Source organism: Entelurus aequoreus, linkage group LG05 (genome assembly GCF_033978785.1).
Source record: "Entelurus aequoreus isolate RoL-2023_Sb linkage group LG05, RoL_Eaeq_v1.1, whole genome shotgun sequence".
NCBI classification, from domain to species: domain Eukaryota; kingdom Metazoa; phylum Chordata; class Actinopteri; order Syngnathiformes; family Syngnathidae; genus Entelurus; species Entelurus aequoreus.
In genome coordinates, this window is record NC_084735.1 from 55,561,192 (window position 1) to 55,584,949 (window position 23,758).

Here is a 23,758-nt window from a genome sequence, read left to right on the forward strand (position 1 = left end):
GGGTAAATAAACATTGTGTACTAAACTCACTTTTGTTGCTGTTTAAGCTTCGGACAATCCACTACACAAATTGGCGTCACGAACAGGATGGTCCAGAACGCTGCAGGTCGACATCCGCTCCCGGTCTCTCTCTCTCAGGCAGACAAAGGTTGCACACGCGCATCTAAAAGGTAAACAATTTGGCTTAATGTGTAAAACTTGTCTGTCTGGAGAGATCGGGATTGGTAAGACTAATTGCTGAACCTGTTTTGATAAAAGATAGATATAGCTAAGTTCTCCAAAAACAACCTGGAATGGGGTAAATTAGGGTTGGATTGAGTTGGTTTATATGTGATTATTTGTCAGTGTGTTTGTTTGAAAACTTGTGATTTCTTGTTTTAACAATAAGGGGATTGTTAATAGAATTTTGGTGGTTTGGAGTGTTTGAAGCACACACGATTCGAGGCAAATACATTTTCTTAACCTCTCCCTCCTCTGTCGTTGTCGGCAGAGGGGGCTTCTTCTGCAAGTACATCAGATTAGAAAAAGTTTGATACAGCTACATTTAAGGCAGGTTTAACTAACTGGTGTGACATTTGACCATATACAATTGTTACGTTTGTGAATGTGCGGCACATCTGTCTATGTGGAAACTGCAGCGGTGGGAAAAAGCCTCATATTAGGTGACCATTCAGTAGGGTTGGGTATCGAGTATCGATTGGAACCGGGACTAACTTTCCGATTCTCCCGGTATCGTTCAAAAGTTTAAATTTCGGTTCCTATTTTCGATACCCAGGCCGCCGACCGGAAAAAAAAAAAAAAAAAAATGTCCGCCGAACCGGAAGAAGAAGCCGCTGAGCACCAACGAAGAAGCGCCCACCGCCGTAAGTGTTAGCATAGCCGAGCGAGTCAGTCAAGCTCAAGCATGGATAGCGGGCGTCGGCGGTCGAAAGTGTGGCTTTACTTTACAAAAAAAAAATGAAATAACCGCGAAATAACAGAGCCCCATGTCCATCAAGAAACGAGTGGAGAGAGAGCTGCAGATGTACCAGGACGTTACACCGATACTTATGTCTGACGACCCTGCTGCAAGGTGGTGGTCCAGTGGAACCAACAAAAGACTTATCTTTTGCTGTCAGATCGCGCTTTCTCCTATTTATGCGTTCAAGCTTCTTCCACACCCAGCGAACGTGTATTTTCCACAGCAGGAGACACTATCTGTCCAGAACGCTCACGCATCCTGCCTGAGAAGGCGGATATGGTCATTTTCCTAAACAAGAACTGTCTCTGATTTTATACTGTACCTGCTGCTAATCTGGACTGGGTTTTGCAAGTTGTTTCTTATTGTTTATTTGCTTTTCTGCACCAGGTTAGCCCATCAGTGGGCGCACGGCAACATTTTTAAGTACCTGCAGCATCATACACTTGTGTGTAAATGTGTTTTCATGAGGTTTTCAAAAATAAAGCTCTCTTGAGGAAAGTGTACCGTACCCCTGGGAAAATGTATTCATAATTTATAATATTTATATTCAAGTTCATAGATTTGATATTTATATTCTAGTTGAAAACAGCCCTGTGAGGAATTTATAGTAAAGTTCATAAAAAGTTAATAGAATTACAATTGATGGAGAATGTCAGACTATTTCATTCAGAAAGACTGTAGGTTAGCTAGCTCATTTAAAATATCCTAAACTTTTTTTTGACCTTGCCTCTTAAAAGAATCGGAATCGTCAGGAATCGGAATCGAAACAAAGAATCGGAATTGGAATCGGAATCGTTCGAATTCAAACGATACCCAACGCTACCGTTCAGTGACTCCGGTAAAAGAGATCAACTGAGCTGATATTTCTCACGACATTCTGTTTAATTTGCTGCAGTATAGACAGGTGGACACCGGGCTGCATATGGTAGAGCTTTGGTGAAACTGTATGGAACTGACCAGACACGATGTCTGTAGGATTGTTGGATGATTCCCAGTGATTCTACCTGGCATTAGGCCAGGTTATCCGTGTTGGTCAGGGTGGGAACGTAGGGATAACTGGGCTGAAAGGGTTAATCGCCGTTTATGAGTAAGGGACCTGCGTTCATATTATAAGATGGCCGATTCCACAAAAAGCACACGTGCATAGTTGTTTATATTGGTCCGGACCTAGGGGTGGTATTTGTGATTTGTAAATGTGTGTGTATAATGATGAATGTTGAGAAGTGTGTGTGTGTGGAGTGATTCAGTTTTTGTTTGTACATTTATATATATGCGTGTTTTAATAACATTTGGGTAGCACCTGCAGGTCTTATCTGTTTTATTTCTCTCCCTTGAAAGGCAAGCACTACTCCCACCCTCACGCCACCTCCCTTCACGCTTTTTTCACACCCCGCTAATCTATAAAAAAGTGGAAAATTGTCCAAAATGTGTGTGTTTATGAGAAGATAGACAAAGTTTATGTACAGAAATCATATGAGTGAATGATCCATCCATCTATTTATCTTCTTCCGCTTATCGGAGGTCGGATCACGGAGGCAGCAGCCTAAGCAGGGAAGTCCAGAATTCCCTCTCCCGAGCCATTTTGTTTAGCTCAAAGTGAATGATAAATGTTGTTTAATACTATTAAGGTTCTGATATAATACAGCTGTGCTTCTGGATGAGAAAAATAGTTGACTGTTGAGGTTGTTTTTAACTGTGCTGGTGATTGTGACTGTGCGATATTATAGTTTGTAAGAAGGCTCTGAGATTTTGATTACGGAAAAAGGCTCTCGCTCTTTGGTGATTTTTTTGTGTGTGTGTGCGTGTGACGCAGTAAGAAAAAAAAAAAAAGGAGGCTCTGCTGGGAGACATTTTGAGATAAGAGATGTGTCGTTTTGACGAGGGTGTGTGACGTGCTGCACGTTGGACGTGGGCTGGAAAGATGTGTCACAGTTAGCATAGCATTGAGCTAGGTTAGAAAAAAGTAGCTTACTGAGGTCTAGTAAGGGTAGGTTAGCATTTAGCGTGGCATTAAAAAATATGAGTGGACAGCTGTACTCAATCTGAAGAGAGTGCCGACAGGTTGGTCTTGATAATAAGTAAAATAAAATATATATGAATAAATAAACATTTACATATCAATAAATGCATTTGGATTGTGGGACATTGAAGCATTGTTTGATTCATTATTCATTATTTTTTATGTGTTAAGTATACTGTTTTGTACAGCCTTGATGCTCTGCAGTTCCATACAGTTCCTGTGTGAGAGTTAAGGCAAACAAACACATGCACACACATCATAGATTAGAAAACATTATAGCTTTGAATTAATATTTATATAGCAAATACATTAAATAAAGTTAAATAAGTAAATTCAATAAAATTGAATTAAATTTGATAAAGGTAAATTGATTATTTGAATATATTGACATTTTAATTATTCAAGAATAATCACGATAAAATAAAATTTAAATTTATATTCTAAAACATTTTTAACTTTTATCTGTGCAACTGGTATTACTCATAAATTGTAAACGTTAGACTCACCCCTGTGTGAATCATGAAGTCTGAAGAAGTACAGACAAAAGTCGCCACACTCAGCGCTCCAGTCATAACAAAACGTAGAGCAGCATTAAAACAAATTCTAATCAGAGCACATACTAAGTTATGAGAACTTAAGTAAACAGACAGCAAGTAAACCAGAAATAATAATTGAAATAAATAACAAAGAAAGCTAATTTCTATGTGACACTGAAGCATGTAGAATTACATATAGAGCAGGGGTCACCAACCTTTTTGAAACCAAGGGCTACTTCTTGGGTACTGATTAATGTGAAGGGCTACCAGTTAGATACACACTTAAATAAATTGCCAGAAGTAGCCAATTTGCTCAATTTACCTTTAACTGTGTTATTATTAATAATTAATGATATTTATCTTTGTGGAAACACTGATCATCTTAATGATTTCTCACAATAAATATATATAGAAACAGATAAATATCAATATGCAACACTTTATTTTTATATTTTCTCTAAGTGCACATTTTTCAAATTGAACATTTTCAAATGATCACTTCTAAGACAGTCTTGTGAAATCACAATATCCCATTTTAACTAGCTGGCCACTAACATTTTTTAACAAATCATGAATTACTTTGCACCATGTTTGTACAAATAACTCATGTAAAATACAAAAGTAAACTCTCAAATTTTTAAATCATGTCACACTTTGAACTGGACACCAAATCTGTTATCTGTTTCTTTGTCAGTTAGTGGGAAGCCTGGCATTGCATGCTGTTAACTAGTGTGTTGTACTCTGGTGTGTAACTTGACACTGCAACTCTGAGTGAGTCTTGCAGATGTGCATCAGTGAGGCGTGTTCTGTGTTTGTTCTTGATGAAGTTCATGTCAGAAAAGGCTGATTCACAAAGATAAGAATTTTCCTCATTGTTTGCGGAACCTTCTTAATCTTTTGGACATATTTTCACAGCAATCTGGCCATAAGCTTAATTATGATAAATGTAAAATGTTAAGGATCGGAAATCTAAAGGGAACGTCCTTTCGAATGGAATGCAAAGTGCCTGTTTTGTGGACAGATGGACCAGTTAACATACTTGGTGTTGTTGTCCCAGAAAATCTGGAAAATCTAGGCTCAGTAAATTATGATAATCGACTAAGAAAGCTGGACAAAATTATGCAATTATGGAAAGGGAAATCCCTAACCTTGTATGGTAAAAGGTCTATTGCCAACTCGTTAATTATTCCTCAATTTATTTATTTGTTTTTGTCATTACCAGCTCCATCACAAAACTTTTTTAAGATTTATGAGCGGAGGGTCTTCGATTTTGTCTGGAACGGCAAACCAGAAAAGATTAAAAGAAAGGTTTTGTACAAAGAGTATGAATATGGGGAACTGAAACTTCTCAACCTTGAAGCTATGTGTCTGTCTTTCAAAGCATCAATTGTTCCAAAGATGTATTTAAACATTGAGTGGTACACAAATGTCCTGTTGGACAAAAAACATGTACTGTATCAAAATAAATTGTATCCTTTTTTACAAGTGATCCCCTCCCAGAGAGTCTGCTGGGAAACATGGCGGGGTTCATAAAGGAAACAATCCACTCATAGTGGTGTTTTCAATTTTATGTGCCAGAAAAAAGAGACGATATTTTGCAGCAGTTAATATGGATGAACTCTAATATTATAATAGATGGAAAGCCTTTCTTTTGGAAAAATATGTTTGAAAGAGGAATCATTTTTGTCAATGATATTATCAATGAGAATGGTAAAATTATGAAGTATGATGAATATAGAGCTATGTATGGTGATGCTTGCTCAAGCTTTTCATTTTATCAACTAACTGGAGTAATTGGGAAAAGATGGAAACAAATAATTAATTATGGAACTACTAAATTATTAGTTTGTAAACCTCTAATAAGAAATTCTAGTTGGCAAAAAGGAACTAAAATAAATAGAAAAATATATAATTTTTATTTAATAAAGAAATCTTTGAAGGCTGCCTCATACAACACAAATGGAAAATGGGAGGACTTTTTTGACTGCCCGTTGCCATGGGATGCCATATTCAAACTAATCTATAAAACCACTATCGATGTGCAAAATCGTTATTTTCAAATTAAAATTATTTATAACTTCTTACCCACAGGGAAAATGTTAAAATTATGGAATATGACAGAGTCAGACGATTGCCGATTTTGTTGTCAGGAGCCTGAATCCACCCTGCATTTGTTTTGGTATTGTCATATTGTGTCTTTGTTTTGGGTGGAAGTTGAAAAAATGTGTTTAAGGATTGGTTTGTTTATGAAGCTTAATGTGGTTTCTGTTATTTTAGGAGAGTTCATTGACAATCATGATTTAGTCAATTTAATTATAGTACTCGGTAAAATGTTTATTTTTAAGGCCAAAAACAGATATTCACTTAGTATTACTTTCTTTAAAACATTTATTCAGTATTTTCTAACTTTAGAAAGTTACATGGTTGAAAACGATAATGATGCCAAAAAACATTAAAAAAAAGATGAGAAGTCCTCAAAGGCTTATTTTGAAAGTATAATTATGTTTATAGATTATATGATATCTGTTGTTGTGTTCCCTAATTTGAGTGACCTGGACATAATCTGGACTGTACATAAATGCTTATTTTGAAAATGTAATTTTGTTTATAAATTATATGCAATCTGTTGTGTTCCCTAATTTTTTTCTGTGTACATGAATGAAGGTGTGTGTTGCTGAGTCCGATTTGGACATTATCTGGACTGGGCCTGGTTTAAAAAACCCTTTAAACAAATCTAATTTCATTGACAACCTGGTCTGTTGAAGATAAGGCCCTTTTTTAAAAAATAAAATAAAATAGGATAAATAAATAAAAAACATTTTCTTGGATAAAAAAGAAAGTAAAACAATATAAAAATAATTACATAAAAAATAGTAATTAAGTAAAATGTTAGTGGACCAGCAGCCTATACAATCATGTGTGCTTCAGGGACTGTGTCCCTTGCAGATGTGTTGTCTATGTTGTGGGAACCAGAATATTGGTAGCAGAAAGAAATAACCCCTTTTGTGTGAGTGGGTGTGGATGAGTGTGCATTGGGGAGGTTGTTTGGGTTGATGCACTGATTGAAAGTGTATATTGTGTTTTTTCTGTGTAGATTTAATTTAAAAAAAAAAAAAAAAAAAAAATTTTTTTTTTTTTTTTTAATTTTTTTTTTTTTTTTTAATTTTTTTTTTTTAGAACAGTCCCGCGGGCGACTCATCTGGTCCTTACGGGCGACCTAGTGCCCGCGGGCACCGCGTTGGTGACCCCTGATATAGAGAATAAAACTAAATGGAAATAAATGTCTGCAAGATAAGAAGTCTGTCCAGTGTTTACAAGGACGAGACGTCATGAACTGTGCTCGGATTAACAATAGATAGATAGATAGATAGCACTTTATTGATTCCTTCAGGAGAGTTCCCTCAGAAAAATTTAAATTCCAGCAGCAGTGTACAAAATTGAGATTGAGTTTAAAAAGTAAAAAGTAACTATAATGGGGGTATAAATGGAAACAAAATAGAAACAAATTACAGTACAATAAAAATAAAAAGCAACAATGAGAATAACAATATAACAGTAAAATAAGAGGGAACAAGAGAAACTAGGCATAAGTGACCATGTTTTGAAAAAGTATTGAGCTGTTAAAGTTAAAGTACCAATGATTGTCACACACACACTAGGTGTGGTGAAATTTGTCCTCTGCATTTGACCCATCCTCTTGGGGAGCAGTGGGCAGCAGCGGCGCCGCGCCCGGGAATCATTTTGGTGATTTAACCCCCAATTCCAACCCTTGATGCTGAGTGCCAAGCAGGGAGGTAATGGGTCCCATTTTTATAGTCTTTGGTATGACTCGGCTGGGATTTGAACTCCAACCTACCGATCTCAGATTGTTTTGCATCCCCTGTCATCCTAGCTCCCCCCAGAGAGAAGTTGTACAGTCTAATGGTGTGTGAGACAAAGGAGTTTTATAGTCTAAATCAGGAGTCACCAACGCGGCGCCCGCGGGCGACAGGTCGCCCGCGAGGACCAGATGAGTCGCCCGCCGGCCGGTTCTAAAAATAGCTCAAATAGCAGCACTTACCAGTGAGCTGCCTCTATTTTTTAAATTTTATTTATTTACTAGTGTGACAGTCCTAACTGTCGCGCGGGTTCTCAGGACGATCCAGGGAAGACATTGTCAGATGGTTTAGACTTCTTTATTATTTCAATCACAGAGTCTTTTGCTGCTTTACAGCAGCTGCCTTTTTTCTCACGTGAGCACTTGAATGGTTTCCTCCCGTCCGCCGTCTGCTTTTCAGCAGCACGTCGCCGTCGTTTGCGTGGCAGCAGAGGATGGTTTCCTCCCGTCCGCCGTCTTTCTCCGTCTCCTCCCTTGATGTTCACGTCTCTCGCCCTTTTATACGGTCCGAGAGGGCGATTGCACTGTCCACAGCTGCGCGCTCCACGCACCTTATGCTGATTGCGGCGTCGTTCCCATTTATTTTTTTACTTTGCTTCTTATAACTGTCAGAAAGACAATTTTAGAGAAAAAAATACAACCTTAAAAATGATTTTAGGATTTTTAAACTCATATACATTTACCTTTTAAATTCCTTCCTCTTCTTTCCTGACAATTTAAATCAATGTTCAAGTAAATTATTTTTTTTATTGTAAAGAATAATTAATAAATTGTAATTCTTACTTTAATTCTTATTATTCTAACAAAGTGCAGATTGGATTTTAACCTATTTAAAACATGTCATCAAAATTCTAAAATTAATCTTAATCAGGAAAAATTACTAATGATGTTCCATAAATTCTTTTTTGAATTTTTTCAAAAAGATTCGAATTAGCTAGTTTTTCTCTTCTTTTTTTCGGTTGAATTTTGAATTTTAAAGAGTCGAAATTGAAGATAAACTATGTTTCAAAATTTAATTTTCATTTTTTTCGTGTTTTCTCCTCTTTTAAACCGTTCAATTAAGTGTTTTTTCATCATTTATTCTCTACAAAAAACCTTCCGTAAAAGGAAAAAAAATGTACGACGGAATGACAGACAGAAATACCCATTTTTTATATATATACGTATATAGATTTATTTATTTAGCTATTATTGTTTAAATCACACTTACATGTAACTTACAAATGACAATATATATATATATATATATATATATATATATATATATATATATATATATATATATATATATATATATATATATATATATATATATATATATATATATATATGGACGGCGTGGCGAAGTTGGTAGAGTGGCTGTGCCAGCAATCGGAGTGTTGCTGGTTACTGGGGTTCAATTCGCACCTTCTACCTTCCTAGTCACGTCCGTTGTGTCCTTGGGCAAGACACTTCACCCTTTGCCTCTGATGGCTGCTGGTTAGCGCCTTGCATGGCAGCTCCCGCCATCAGTGTGTGAATGTGTGTGTGAATGGGTGAATGTGGAAATACTGTCAAAGCGCTTTGAGTACCTTGAAGGTAGAAAAGCGCTATACAAGTATAACCCATTTATCATTTATATATATATATATATATATATATATATATATATATATATATATATATATATATATATATATAAACAAACAAACACTTAAAATGTAAAGTGTTTTGTGTTTAATATAAATGAACTCTGACCTAGTATAGTTCAAAGGTCAGTATTGTGCGCATGACCAAAACGTAGCGTTTGTTGCGCTCTTACAAACAAGCTAACGCAGCGAATATGAGAAGAGTTACCCCAAAAAATGTCAGAAAAAAGAAAGAAAACATATATTTTTCACGACGAATGGGAGGTAGAGTTTTTTTTACCACTGTGAAAGGATCCTGCGTGTCTTTAATTTGCGGGGCAACTGTGGCAATAGCAAAGCGGCACAATGTGGAGAGACATTTCACTATGTGTCACACAAGCTATGCTAACTACCCACCAGGCAGTGCACTGCGCGCAGAAAAAGCCCGCGAGTTAAAGGCAGCTTTGTGCAAACAGCAGTCTTTTTTCACTAGACCGGTTAAAAACTCCCACAAAGCAACCGAAGCCTCGTTTAGAGCTGCGCAATTCTTGATGAAGAAAAAGAAGGCATTCACAGACGGGGAGGTTGTCAAAGAAGCAATGATGATAATTGCTAAAACTGTGCTTGAAGACGAGAAGTATGGAACCGATGTACTCTCCAGTCTCTCCGATGTTCAACTCGGGGCAACTACAATGGTAAGAAGAGTGTCGGCGATGTCTGGGAACTTGACCGATCAGCTGGACCGTGATCTGGCGAGGTGCCGGTGGTTCAGCATCCAGTGTGACGAGTCGGTGGACCGCAGCAGTACGGCGCAGCTGATGGTTTTTATCCGGATGGTGTTTGATGATTTCTCCACAAAAGAAGAACTTCTGACACTACTGCCACTGAAGACAACTACGAGGGGAGTTGACATTTATAAGGCAGTGAAGGAGTTTTTGGTGGAAAAAAAGGTGCCGCTAGAAAAGCTGGTATCAGTGACTACGGATGGGGCTCCTGCTATGATCGGCCGACACACAGGATTCGTTGCTCACTGTAAAGCTGACCCAGAGTTCCCAAACTTTCTGCAGTACCACTGCATCATACACCAGCAGGCCTTATGTGCAAAAGTGATCTGCTTTGAGCACGTAATGACTCCCGTCGTAAAGATCATAAACAGCATCCGCTCCAGAGCTAAACAGCACAGAACATTCAAGGTACTTTTGGAGGAGCTGTCAGCTGAATATGGTGACCTGCTACTACACACAGAAATCCGATGGCTCAGCAGCGGAATAATTTTGCAACGTTTTTTGTCACTTTTGGGTGAAATCAAAGAGTTCATGCAGTCCAGAGGTGAGGACACCGTGCTGCTGGAGGACACTGAGTGGATACTTGACCTTGCATTTTTAACGGACATTACTGGAAAACTGAACAGTTTGAACTGTGAGCTGCAAGGCAAAGGTAAAACTGTCGCCGATATGATAAGTGCTTTAAATGCATTTAAAGCTAAGATGAACCTGTTCTCTGTACATTTACAGAGAAAAAAAGTGCTGCACTTTCCCTCTGTGCAGATGGTGCTGAAAGACAATGCTTCTGCATCTGAGGCTTTTGACAAAGTTGCAGAAAAGTACTCTCAGGTCATAAACAGAGTTGGGCAAGAGTTTGAGAACAGGTTTTGTGACCTGGATCAGCTTGAGCCATGTGTGTCGTTCATTTGTAATCCTTTCATGAACGTGGACATATCATGCATTGCTGAGCAGTTAAGTGCAACATTCAGCATGGATGCTGAACAGGTGGAGATGGAAATTGTAACACTGCAAAATGACCTCCACCTCAAAGCCCACCAGGCTGCACCAAACTTTTGGTGCCTTGTTGACACAGAAAAGTACAGTGGTGTATGCGCAGCAGCTATGAAGGTTGCAAGCCTGTTTGGTTCAACTTATCTTTGTGAGTCAGCCTTTTCTGACATGAACTTTATCAAGAACAAACACAGAACATGCCTCACTGATGCACATCTGCAAGACTCACTCAGAGTTGCAGTGTCAAGTTACACACCAGAGTACAACACACTAGTTAACAGCATGCAATGCCAGGCTTCCCACTAACTGACAAAGAAACAGATAACAGATTTGGTATCAGTTCAAAGTGTGACATGATTTATTTAAAAATTGGAGAGTTGACCTTTGTATTTTACATGAGTTATTATTTGTACAAACATGGTGCAAAGTAATTCATGATTTGTTAAAAAAATTCAGTGGCTAGCTAGTTAAAATGGGATATTGTGATTTCACAAGACTGTTTAAGAAGTGATCATTTGAAAATGTTCAATTTGAAAAATGTGCACTTAGAGAAAATATAAAAATAAAGTGTTACATATTGATATTTATCTGTTTCTATATATATTTATTGTGAGAAATCATTAAGATGATCAGTGTTTCCACAAAGATAAATATCATTAATTATTAATAATAACATAGAGTTAAAGGTAAATTGAGCAAATTGGCTATTTCTGGCAATTTATTTAAGTGCGTATCAAACTGGTAGCCCTTCGCATTAACCAGTACCCAAGAAGTAGCCCTTGGGTTCAAAAAGGTTGGTGACCCCTGGTATAGAGTGTACACTTGTTTTATCACACTGTATGGAATGGCCTCAATCTCGTTACCCTGCGTAATGACAATAAAGCTGATTCTGATTCTGATTCTGATAGTAGTTATCTTTTGTGTATTCATAATGTAAAATGGATGGATGGATGGATGGATGGATGGATGGATGGATGGACGTTTAAAACAAAACTTTTATTATTAATTAGTAAGTATACATTTTTTGAGCCTTTTTAGAGAAAATCATATCATAGCATTAAATTATGCAAATTACTCGATGATGTCATTATGACCACGCCCATAGCCACGCCCCCACCGCCACAGGTATCTTGGCAGTTTATGGGAAACACTGAAATAAGAAATACTAGGAATGAAATTAACATGAAAAACAAAACCAAACAATATCTGCAGATATAACTGAAAATGAATTAAAAGTTGCAATTAGTAGGTTTAAATTAAGTAAATCGCCAGGATCAGACAGTTACACGGCAGAGTGGTATAAGGAATTTAAAAAAGAAGTAATACCTGTTTTACTCCCCACATTGAATTGGGTCTTAAAAAAGGCACAAACGCCACATAGTTGGAGGGAGGCAATTATCTCAGCTATACCAAAAGAAGGCAAGGATATAATTCAATGTGGATCTTACAAGCCAATATCGGTTCTCAGTGTAGATTATAAACTATTTACTTCCATGGCCAAACGATTAGAAATGTTTTTACCTATATTGATACATAATGATCAAACAGGTTTTATACATCAACGCCAAACACAAGACAATATAAGAAAGACACTACATATTATGGATCATATACAAAGAAAAAACATCGAAGCAATTGTTATAAGTGTGGATGCTGAAAAGGCCTTTGATTCGGTTAGTTGGAATTTTCTTTACAGAGTTCTATATACATTTGTCTTTCAGGATACAATCATTAAAACTACACAGGCACTATATAACAATCCTACTGCTAGGATGAAAGTCAATGGATATTTATCAAACAGTTTTACCCTAGAAAGGGCCTCTAGACAGGGATGTGCATGGTCACCATTACTCTTTGCATTATATCTGGAGCCATTAGCTCAGTCTTTTAGACAAAATGAAGATATTAAGGGAATCATGATTAAAGGAAGAGAGTATAAATTGGCCTGCTATGCGGATGACATTTTGGTCTACCTCGGGCACCCAACATACTCGCTCCCTAAATGAATGCAATCATTTGAACTGTATGGTCAATTATCATGATATAAAATTAATATAGGTAAAAACCATCTACTCTCATATAATTATAACCCACCAGGGGAAATCAGAAGTAGTTACCCTCTGATATGGCAAACAGAGTCTTTTAAATACATGGGCATTAATTTGTCAAAAGATCTAACAAAATGATCAGAATACAATTATCTACCCATACATAAAAAAATAAAAGATGACATAGCAAGATGGAACTTAATTCCTAGAATTGATTCCATTAAAATGAATGTACTGCCAAGACTGGTGTACCTATTTCAAACCCTGCCAATAGAGATTAACCAAAACCAATTCAATGAATGGGACAAAATGCTATCAAGGTATACTGTATGGTCAAACAAAAGGGAGGATGGGGTTTACCTTGCCTCCGATATTATTATTTTGCAGCCCAGATGAGAGCAGTGATATGCTGGTGCAACCCGTCATACATTGCTCAATGGAAAATTATTGAAGAACAAATGCCCTCATCCCCATACAAGCAATCCTGCCGGATAGCGATTTACAAACCCACATAAATAACATTGATAACCCATGGGTGAAATGGACCCTTAAAGTGTGGAAAATTATCATAAAGGAATACAAACTCGAGAGTGACATTGCAGTTCTTAAATGGTGTGCCTATGATATAGAGTTTACACCTAATAAATTAGACTCAAGATTTAAGGACTGGATATCTAAGGGTATAACAGCTTTATGTAGTGTAATGAAAGATGAAAAAATGCTTAGTTTTGAAACTACTAAAAGGACATATATATTAGAAAACCAAGACTTCTATCGATATTTGCAGTTGCGGCATTCTGTTAATATGAAGGTGAAAAGTGTCACAAAGACGAGTATATGTTTGATTGAACTGTTTACAAAAGCCTACAATTCAGAAATTATTGATAGAACTGTTTCATGCTTGTATAAGGGTCTGTTGAATATGAAATCATATTCAACTTCATATATTAAAACAAAATGGGAGAAGGAAGGAGGGATAACTATATCTGAGGAAGAATGGACAATAATATGGAAATATCAATTGACTTGTACCAGCTCACCCAGTGGAGGGAGTTTGGCTGGAAAAGTTTGATCAGATTTTTTATTACACCTTCTCAGAAGTCTCACTATGATAACAACTCCCCTGCCTGCTGGAGAAATTGTGGGAATTCAAATGCAAATCACTACCATGTTCACTGGGACTGCTCCACCATAAAGGATTATTGGAAAGAGATACACCAAGCTCTACAGCATATTTTCAAACGTGAAATAACCCTCGAAAGTAAAACTTTGTTTTTTGGACATGTACCTCAGGACTGGCTGAAGAAAGATAAACACTTAATGAATATCCTACTGGTGGCTTGTAAAAACACAATTTCTAGGAAATGGATATCCCAGGAGAGCCCAACTTTGAAGCAATGGTTGGAAACAACAATGGACATATATAAAATGGAGAAGATAACTGCCTTTATTAATTATAAATTGGAGAAATGTACTTTATACTGGGAAAATTGGGTCAACTATGTCACGCCCCATAAACCTGACTTTAATTTTTTGAATTAGTGATATATATATATATATATATATGTATCCGTTTATATTTTATTTTATTTATTATTACTATTAATGTATTATTATTTCCTTTTTTTGTTGTTGTTTTTTGTTTTGTTTATTTAATCGATGTATTTTTAGATATTACTTTGTTTTTTTGTTGTTGTTTCTTTCTTTTTTGGGGGGTTGGGGGGTGGGTGGTATGGACGGGATATAAACAAAAATATTCTGACATTTAGGGCAGACAATAGATATATGATTTATGTGAATATGATGTAATGGATAAGAATGTCTGATGCTGGATGTCAATAAAAATAAAATGAAAAAAAATAAATAAATAGCCTGCATGTCTTCTAGCACATACGCTGCAATGGCTATCAATGATGTCCTGGCTAGCAGTGCCTCGTTAAAATCCAGCCACTGTTCCTTAGGAGGTGAAGTGTGTCTCTCTTTACTAGCTTAGGCGAAGCATGTTACTTTTGTAGCTGTTTCAGCAGATTTGAATTGCTGTTTTGGGCAGTAGATGGGATCTTTGATCCAAAACACAACTTACATTTAACTAAAATGTTATTTTCTTTGTGCTCGACAAAAGAAAAGTAGTGATAATATCTAGGCTGGCCATATTCTGAAATCCCAAAAAGAGGACACATATTTGCGTGCCAAGGCGGGCAGCACGCCAAGGCCGGGACTAAGGGAAAATTTGCCAATGATACTTGAACTTGCTTTATAAATAATATATTTATTTAAATAAAGCATTTTTTCTCCTCTGTTGACAGCAGTGTTGGCGCTAGGAATTTTTAAAATGGGATCCATCAAGTCATAAAAATGGGGTCCCACAGTAAATGTTTGGGGTCCCACTTTTTTGTAAGCGTTTTTGAAAACAAATGACAAATGTATGCATTATCCTGTTATATCTCACATTCTATATTGTGTTTTGGAAAAAGGTTGTCATAAACGTCACTTAATTCATAAAAATGTTTTTATAAAAAAAAAACCTAATTTTTATACATATGTAAATGTATTCAGTTATTAACATTCATTCACTTTCTTCTTTCCTTCATGGATCTAAACTTTACCGCTGCTGGTAGTTGTTTCTACGTTTTTATTCAAAGAGTTGTAGGTGTATTTATTTCAGTATAAAAGTGTAAAAAGTGTTTTGCTTCAGTCATGAAATGATGATAATGGTGTGCCAGGGCATACATACATTTTATATTTAACGCTTAAATCTCTGGAGTCTACATCAACTTCACATCTATTCCTCATTTCAAAATGTTTTAGTTTTTTTATGTTGTGTTTTTTGTTTGTTTGTTTTCCGCCCTTTTTTGTCAAACACAACTATGTTTTTTATGGCAAACACACAAAATATGCAAAATCTTCCACCAAAAATATTTTTCTTAGTGTAATATTTGATGTGAAGTAATCGGAACCTTTGATAGGTCAATAATTCATAATAACATTGATTTTGATTATTATTATTATGTTTTGAGCAATGACAGCTTGAAAGAAAAAAAAACATTTTTGTTTTATTAGTCAACATTGCAACTGTTTCTAAATGACATTTCACCTGTAAGCTTTTTTATTTCAGTTTTGTTATGTTTTTGTTTATTTTAATAGTATTTTTAGAATGTGCCGTGGGCCTTTAAAACATTAGCTGTGGGTCGCAAATAATCAATCAACTTCAGATCTATCCCTCATTTCAAAATGTTTTAGTTTTTTTTATGTTGTTTTTTTGTTTGTTTGTTTTCCGCCCTTTTTTGTCAAAGAAAACTATGTTTTTAATGGCAAACACACAAAATATGCAAAATCTTCCACCAAAAATATTTTTCAAATTGGAATATTTGATTTGAAGTAATCGGAACCTTGGATAGGTCAATAATTCATAATAACATTGATTTTGATTCAATATTATGTTTTGAGCAATGACAGTTTGAAAGAAAAAAAAAACAGCTTTGTTTTATTAGTCAACATTGCAAGTTTTTCGAAATTACATTTCACCTTTAAGCTTTTTTATTTCACTTTTGTTATGTTTTTGTTTATTTTAATAGTATTTTTAGAATGTGCTGTGGGCCTTTAAAACATTAACTGTGGGCCGCAAATGGCCTCCAGGGCACACTTTTGACACCCCAGCTATAGATAATAAAAAATGTAATCTGATAAATCTATGGATAAAAAGCAGAGCCTGGCGACGCATGCGCGTTTATCATAACTCTCTCGCTCTCTCTGTCTCCGCCCCTCCCTCACGAATGCTGCTGCGTTAGTTAGTCCCAACACTGCTCATCATCAGTGTAGTCTCTGACATAGTCTTTTGTAAGGCTTGGTGATAATTTAAGTATTGTGTGAAGTACTCAATCATTACAGAACAGACTTACAAAACATGAACTATGTCACTCTAGAGTCAAACTTTTTTTAGGTTACTATACCACAAACACATCACCTCTAGACTAATTCATATGAAAGGATATGTCTTGGTCGGCATGTTCTTGTAGACCAGGGGTCTCAAACACGCGGCCCGGGGGCCAATTGCGGCCCGCGAGACGTTATTTTGCGGCCCCCACCTTAATATGACAGTTTTATGTTTGTGCGGCCCGCAAGTTTTAAATGAATGGCGCTTGATAGTGTTGTGTCGTTTGCGAACGATTCGTTCGAACGAACGAATCTTTTGAGTGAACGTACTGAACCGAATCACTTCATGAACTGATTCGTTCCTTTCTCAGTTCAGTTGAGCTCCGCCACGACCATGCCGGTATGAGTGGAACTGGCGCATTCTGTGACTCACTGAACCCTCGACGTCGGCGAACAACGCAGCCAATGAGAGGGCAGGGGGAGGGACTGAGCGAATGATTCGTTCAACGCAGATTAACGACATGAATCACTCAGTGAATGACAACGCTCTCACTCTCTGCTCTGCTTGCCCCAATGCCGCGAGTGATTCTTCTTCCGGTCGCAGGGATATGTTTCATGCCATTGGCATCCGTTCTCCATTAATTCTCCAAGCTAACGGCTAATGTTGACTCAAGCCACATGAAAACAAACACACGTCCCCATTATCTGAACACATAAAGTTATGAGAGTAGACTAGTAGAGGAGACAGAAAGAAAGTCAGTGCAGGCTGAGCAGCAGCGACGCGAGGGGGAGGGGCGGGGGGTAAAGTGTAGGGCAGGCTGTTTTGAGAAGATTTAAAATAAAAATAATAACTAATGTATGTACACATACATAGGCTTGTATTTACACAGTTATTGTAATAAAAATAAATTTCTCTTTGGGGATCAATTCTGATTCATATTATTATTATTATTATTAGTAGTATCCCTTCTACTGCAACTGTTGTTGATTTTTATATTATTTAAGCTATTTATTTTCTTTTTTATTGCATATTTAAGTTGATATTTCCATTTTTATATTTTTAAATGTAAGCTACAGAAATTTTAGTTTTAATGTTGGCATTTCTGGCACTTGGTTTAATATTTGTTTTGTTTTATTTAAGGTAGCCTATTTATTTTCTTTTTGTTTGCACATTTAAGTTGATATTTTCTTTGTTATATTTTTAAACGTAGGCTACAGAACATTTTGTTTTTATGTTGGCATTTCTGGCTCTTAATTTATTTGTTTTATTTTGAAGGTATTTATTCTCTTTATTTATTTATTGTCGCTGAGGACGTGATTCAGGTTCGCGCTGCATTCACTCATTCATTCAGAATCAGGATTCGCGAACCTACTGACACAGAGAAGTGACTGTGGGGAGGAGGACGTCACATTGAGGCTCTCGTTCAGTCACTGTGCTCGTCGTTCATTGGGTGCTGAGGGCTTGTGTCGTTCGCGAACTGACACACACCGAGATCCGCCGCTGGGGAAGCTGTTACTGACTGACTCATGATTCGCTGACCTGCACACAGAACTGCTGCTGCAGAAGTGATTCAGATTCACGTACTGAACTGTGCTGACCGTGGCGCTGTGTCAGTCACTGATTCTAGTGATTCAGTACAGTCAAAAGAACTGCCGATCCCATCACTACTGTGTCGGGACTCGCGTTCACCCTGTTTGCTGCTTCTCCCGCGAATGTCTGCACTGTACTACGCACGCCCCCCCCCCCCCCCCCAACCCCCCCTATTTTTTTTTTTTTGGGGGGGGGGGGGATCGGTGGACACATTTTTTGAACGAATCAATTTAAGGAACTGATTTCTAGTGATTCAGTACAGTTAAAAGAACTGCCGGTCCCATCACTAGCGCTTGACAGCGTTGTGTGCGGAGCTGAAGGAATCTTCCAATCAAGGTGAGGTTAAAAGCTCTCGACAATATCGTGATGACACTGCCTTTAGTGTCCTCTAGAAACTGTCACCACATCATCTTTTTCTCCAGCGTGCCGGCCCAGACACATGTCTATGAGGCCTTTGCAGACACACACGCAAGTTATTGCAAGACATACTTGAGGAACAGCCATACATGTCACACTGAGGGTGGTCATATTTTATTTTATTTATTTTTTAACACTTTTACAAATATGCGCCACACTGTGAACCCACACCAAACAAGAATGACAAACACATTTCGGGAGAACATACGCACCTAAACACAACAGAACAAATACCCAGAATCCTTTGCAGCCCTAACTCTTCCGGGTTGAAAAACAACCCCCCCGCCCCCATCTCCCGAATTCGGAGGTCTCAAGGTTGGCAAGTATGCATTGACGTCACTTGCGTGATGCAAGCAGAGAAACATTTTGCCGCTTTTCCACGACACCCGAACACGCTCTTCCTCCCTCCCTCCCTGCCTGCCTCCCTCGCTCGCCCGCCTGCTCGCTCCGTAAACAGTCCGGGCTTCCAAAGCACTCCGCCGAAGGAGCGAGCGACAATACAAAAGTGTGGTGCACTGGACCCCAGTGCTGATACTCCGACAGAGAGTCGCTGGGCGAATCAGACGTGTAACACGTCAGTGGTGATGTTAGCCCATTCGGGGCTAATTGTGCTACCGTTATTACCGTTATATATTAATAAATAATATGTTAGTGTGTTCTAAGTAATCTACTTTACGAATAATCCTTATAGCTCTTTTCTGTAGTTGATACAGAGAAAGTTGCGGTGCACAAGGAATACAATTTGAAACGTCATTATACAACTAGACATGCTGAGGAGTATGCATAATACCAGGGAGATGAGAGAGTGAACCGGGTTGCAAATTTTAAAACCAGTCTACTGAAGCAACAAGATTTCGTCAAGAAAGCAAGCGAAAAGAGCAATGCAGCAATCAAAGCTAACTACATGGTGAGTGAGATGGTTGCTAGGGCGGGAAAGCCATTCAAAGAAGGTGAATTCATTAAAAAGTGCATGTTAGATTTTTTTTAAGAAATCTTTTCTTGCGGCCCAGCCTCACCCAGTTTCTGCATCCAGTGGCCCCCAGGTAAATTGAGTTTGAGACCCCTGTTGTAGACCATCTTATTCTCTTGGCATGTTCACTGTCCTCTGAGGATGTGGAATCTTCTGAAGACAGGACACCATCTTCACCCTGAAGCTCTGGTGCTGAGATGTCAAGGTCCATGTCTTGGTCTTTGCTCCCTTGCATGTCCTTGGTCCCGTCATATCGTGTTTGTTGTCCTTGCTGAATGGCATCGTCTCCATCTTGTCGCCAATTCCTGACGTCGAATTCCTCTATTTCAGCTTCCACTGTGGAGTGGTTCTCTCCCACAGGCTTGAAGACTGGTGCATGTGGATTTAGGGGAGTGTCCTGAGACTGCCTTGGGATCCACAAGTCATAATCATCCTCACTTGAGCTCTCTGCATCTCTAGGGATTTCACACACCTTGGTCCTTGTGTTGGGTCTGCTTTTGTTCTCTGTCTTACCAAGATGTTTGTTGGTTGGGCCATCGATGAGGTAAGGACAGGGTAGCAGAAGATTATGGTGAAGAACTCTTTCTTTTCCTTCTCCATCTAGCGGTCGAACCACATACACTGGACTTTCAGTACCTCTGCGTTCTTTGACGATGTGAACCTTGTCCTCCCAATACGCACAAATCTTCCCTGGTCCTCCTCTTTGTGATAAGTTCTGGATGACTACGTGGTCACCAGGTAGAAGAACAGAACTCCACACTCTCTGGTTGCAGTACTTCCATCCTCTTTCACCGGATTTTCTCAGGTTTTCCTTGGCGATGTTATAGGCTTCTTGCATTGACGCTTTCCATTTCTCAGCATAAGCTGCATGAGATTGAGATGGTGGTGGTTCCCTTGGGAACATGAGGGAACATGTTCTGTTAAAGCCTTCTGCTGGGTTGGACTGCGGGTGATACGGCATTGTTCTTGAGTGCTGTATCCCACTGTACTTTTGCAACTTTTTGAATAGCTCATTCTCAAATGATTTTCCCTGGTCATGATGGATCTTTCCAGGAAATCCAAATCTCAAGACAAAGTCATCAAAGATCTTGCGTGCTTCTGTTTTGCCTGACTTGTTTGGTGTGGCGTAGGCCTGGGCAAATTTAGTGAAATGATCGATTACCACTAAAATATACTCCACTCCACCTTTGCTTCTGTCCAAATACAAATAATCGATTGAAATAATTTCGATGGGAGCGGTCGTTGTTATACTTTGCAAGGGTGTCTTTGTTTTTCTGTTTGGTTTCTTCTGCTTTAAGCAGCGACATACTCTTGTCACATTGTGCTCCATTTCTTGTGTCATTTTCGGTCAAAATAATCTTGTTCTGGCCAAGTGGACCATCCTATCAGCACCTAAATGTCCCATTTTCTCATGTAGCTGCTGATAAATCAATGGCTTCAAACTTTCAGGAATGACAAGTTGCGTGTAAGAGTCTTTCGTCGCAGCAGCCCATCCTGGTCAAGATAAAGACGAGTCCACTCTCTCAGAAGAGCTTTCACCGGACTTGTTTCCCTCATCTTGTCCTTGTATCGCAAATGTTCCCTTTGCTGCTTCAAAGTGATCACTCTGCTTATGACGTCATCTTTGTTCAGATCTGCTCGGATACGCTCAGGTGGTATTGAGGAAATGACTGTGTCGGTGGACGACAACTCCTGCAGCACGTCTACATTACAGGTTATGGCTGAGATCCATTCTCTCTCACTTTTGCCACAGACTTGGAGTGCTTCTCCCACGGCTGCAATGTCTTCTGGTCCATATTACTCAGTGCATCCTTCAATGATCTCCTCCATTGCAGTCGATTGGCGAGATAGAAAGTCAGCATCACGGTTGGCGCTCCCTGGTCTGTATTTAAGAGTGAACCTAAAATCAGCCAATTATGACATCCAGCGATGTCCCACTGCGTTCAACTTTGCGGTCCTCATGTCAGGTGGTTGTTATCGCTGTAGACTGTAAAGTGTGGAGCGTGGAAGAGGTAGTCGTGGAACCGCTCAGTCACTGCCCATTTGAGACTGAGGAATTCCAGTTTTCCTGAGTTTAGTCTGTAATTCTTCTCTGTTGGGGTGAGTGAGCGCGATCCATAGCCAATCACTCTAAGTGCTGTTCCTTGACGCTGATACAATACTGCCCCAAGACCATCTTCAGATGTATCAATGTGTAGGACAAACAGCTTCTCTAGATCTAGATAGGCCATTATTGGGGGATCAGATAACATGTCTATCAGCTTTTCCAGAGCTTGTTAATGTTGCGCTGTCCACTCCACTGGCTGAGATGGAGGGAGCTGGGTTGAACGACTACATTTACCTCTCTGCATTGATCTCTTCTCAGTTTTTGGATGAGCAAGCAACTCATACAAGGGTTTGGCTATCCTTGAGAAATTCGCAATGAAAGACCTGTAGTAGCCCAGGAAGCTGACTAGTGATCTCACTTCTCACACTGTCTTGGGTTGTTTTCCTTTCAGGTTTTGGATGACCTCTACCTCTTTTGGATTCATACAGTACCCCTCCTCAGAAATGACACGTCCCGCATAGCACACTTCTTAAACAAATCACATTTCTTTGGTCTGAGTTTGATGTCACAACTTTTCTATCTTTGAAGTACTTTCCTTACGTTTTCCACATGTTGGTCAAAGTCCTTGCTGAAGACCAGGATGTCGTCAAGGTAAGGCACACACGTCATCCCTAAGGTCTCCTAGGCAACCCTCCATGTACAGCTGAAATGCGGCGGACACGTTCGTCAGCCCAAACGGGATCCGAAGCCATTTGTATAAACCCCAGGGTGTAATAAAGGCAGTGCACGCTCAGCTCTCTTCACTGACAAACCCCTGGTGGTACGCTTTCCCTTGGTCGAGCACAGTGAACCATGAATTCCCCCTAAGATTTTCTAAGATCTCTTGAATTCACGGAATTGGGTGTCTATCAGGGTGTGTTTTGGCATTCAGTTATCTGTAATCAATGCAGAGTCTGATAGAAGCATCCTTTTTCCTCGCGATGACAACTGACGATGAGTAGGAAGAACTTGACTTCTGTATCCAGCCGCAAGCAAGTCTTGGATGTGTTTCTTTACTTCCTGATACAGAGGCCGGGGGATGGCATTGTAAGTCTTTGTGACTGGAATGTCATCCTTCAATCGAATCGTCATCTGCAGCTCCGGAATGCATCCTGTGTCCCAATCATCTTGAGCGAACACCTCACTCTCTTCCCTCAGCATCTGTCTCACTTTCTGCTGTTGTTCTGACGTTAGGTGTGAGAGGTCAACTGGTGGGTCCCAGGTTTGTTCTTTGGGTTGATGTGTATCAATGAGGCTTCTTCGTCCCACTAGTTTTTCCGTTCTGTCCTGCTTGTGCGACAATGATCCATCGCTCGCTGTAATTGGTGCATGGTTTAGCTTAACATCACAGACTTCAATTTTACTTGAATTAGCATTAGATATGTTTCCTTTTCGACAGCCAACAGCCCAATGTTCACTGCTTCCACACTTGTAACAATGTGTGCATTTACCCTCTGGATTTGATTTTTGGCATTCACAACATTTGAATTGTTTCCGTTTTGCACTATTTGAGTCATCTTGTTTGGTTTAGCCTTAATTATCTCTTCTCTTGGTTTCATTAGACCAAGAGAGGCAACATGTGTAGTAAGGTTTTGCAGGGCTTCGCAGATTACCTTATTACTAGCTTCAAGTTTGTCTATTATTGGATTTGGCTTTGACGTGTGACTTTTGTCTTTCTTTGGAGCACACACCTGCACACCATCACCATCATCATCTACCTTTAATGCCTTTAAGCCTAGTCACAGCTGAGAGTTTGTTTCGCCTTTCTAACTCCACACTGTAGGCCACACTCATCTTGTCAAGCAGTACTTCATCTGACACAGATGGGTCCTGTAGGTAAGGTTTTATGTCTGTGCGTACAGCATCATCACTTAAGCCAGTCAGCAATCTTTGAAGGAATTGTGTCTGTACAAGTTCTGGGTTATACTTTAGGCCAGGGTCTCAAACTCAATTTACCTGGGGGCACTGGATGCAGAAACTGGGTGAGGTTGGGCCGC

At 38.8% G+C, this 23,758-nt stretch overlaps 1 protein-coding gene across 4 annotated transcripts in view; it reads right to left on the reverse strand.

Moving 5' to 3' along the window:
• The window catches only part of LOC133650777 (N-acetylglucosamine-1-phosphotransferase subunits alpha/beta-like), a 96,784-nt gene that overhangs the window by 55,422 nt on the left and 17,604 nt on the right, over nucleotides 1-23,758 (reverse strand). The window contains exon 1 of one of the 4 annotated variants that reach the window (XM_062048418.1): nucleotides 31-614. The exons of the other annotated variants lie outside the window; for them this stretch is intronic. The gene's annotated coding sequence lies outside the window, so the exon portion shown is untranslated. Of the gene's footprint in view, nucleotides 1-30; nucleotides 615-23,758 lie in introns of those variants that run through there. 4 annotated transcript variants of the gene reach the window in all.